This window comes from Propithecus coquereli, unplaced genomic scaffold (genome assembly GCF_000956105.1).
Source record: "Propithecus coquereli isolate 6110/MARCELLA unplaced genomic scaffold, Pcoq_1.0 Scaffold64, whole genome shotgun sequence".
Classification (NCBI taxonomy): domain Eukaryota; kingdom Metazoa; phylum Chordata; class Mammalia; order Primates; family Indriidae; genus Propithecus; species Propithecus coquereli.
In genome coordinates this window covers 4239416-4241073 of record NW_012152396.1, presented here as the reverse complement: position 1 = coordinate 4241073, position 1658 = coordinate 4239416, and positions in this window count along the sequence as shown.

The window sequence follows — 1658 nt, the reverse complement described above, 5'->3', positions numbered from 1 at the left end:
AGAATGAAAGCATTTTATTTCTTTGTAAAAAATATATCAAGAATAGTTTGAAAAGCGTTAACCTTTTCCTTCTGATTGCATAACTTTTTTCTATATCTTGGCTAATTGTCATCTTCCCTTCTAAATTTGAATCAGCATTTAACCTTGTCACTTTCAATGTCATAAAATATCTCTGAAGTTACTTTAATGTTGCTACCATCATTTTCTCTGAGACATCTTTATCCTTTTTGTCATAACCACTTTCCTCATTGATGTCCATGAGTCTGTCTTCACTAAATTACCCTGGCCCCATAGGTACAGTCTATCCCATGACAGCAGAGCCAACATGCCCATGGTCAGCCATGTCTTCTGTAACTCCATTTACATTCAATTCAAATTCTATGTCCAGATTTATCACTTTTCATTTATGTTAGACATATTATATTTTCTTCTTTGTTGAACAATTTCTATTGTTGATGATTCATGTTTCTAAAATACCATATGGGTTTATCACTGGGAGAACAGGGAGGCACTCTTTGCTGTCTGTGTGTGATTCGAATAACAATGCGCAGTGACTCATCACTGGCTGACTTTGTAAGAAGTGCAATGATTGATCATGGCTCATGATGCTTATCTGTTATTTACATAGTGATTGTGCTTATCTGTTATCTACATAGTGATTTGCCAGCTAAAGAGCTGAGAGCAAAGTTGGTACTTTACGTAATTACTCACAGTTAATATATCATGCTAACTGAAATGTGTGCATATTGGAAGCAGAATCACGCAAAGCAAGGACTGCCGATACATTAGGCTAATACTTGTCATTGCACCTTTTTCCAGAATTGTGAGTCAAAAAAAGATATTCTGGCCAAGTGCGGTGGCTCATGCCTGTAACACCATAATCCCAGCACTTTGGGAGGCCAAGGTGGGAGGATCACTTGAGGCCAGGAGTTCAAGACCAGCCTGGGCAACACAGCAAGACCCCATCTCTAAAAGATTTAAAAAATTAGCCAAGCATGGTGGTGAGCACTGGTAGTCCCAGCTATTTAGGGGATTGAAGCAGAAAGATTGCTTGAGCCAGGAGTCGGGAGTTCGAGGTTGCAGTGAGCTATGACCATGTCACTGCTTTCCAGCCTGGGTGACAGAGCAAGACCCTGTCTCTCTAAAAAAAAAGAGACGAAGAAGAAGAAGGAGAAGGAGAAAGACAAGGAGAAGGAGAAGGAGAAGAAATTCCTGTGTTGTAGCACATCATTCTTCATTGTCTAGATGTTGTTGCACTTGTATCTGTATCAATATAATGGGTAAAGAGCTTTCGTGATAGTTGATTTTTTGCCTTTGATATAATACATAAAGATAAAACAATCTCATATTGAAGTTTTATGAAGATAAGGCACATGCACGATTTATCCCTGAATCTGTCTAGTACTCCAGGAATACTGTGGAAATATCCACCAGGATGTCTAATACTGCAGTTTTGCAAAATGTACATCAGTTTTTGGAGAGTTGGATATTGGGTATTGATTCTTGAAATTTAAAGCAGTGTATTTCAATGTTTTAAAAATTATTTTTACTACCCCACCTCCCTCCCTTACAAGAAAGCTTTTTAAACATATTTTTCCCTTATCAACCCCCACCCCCTCCATTAAATTTTAAAACCACAGATATGCTGTATATCTGTA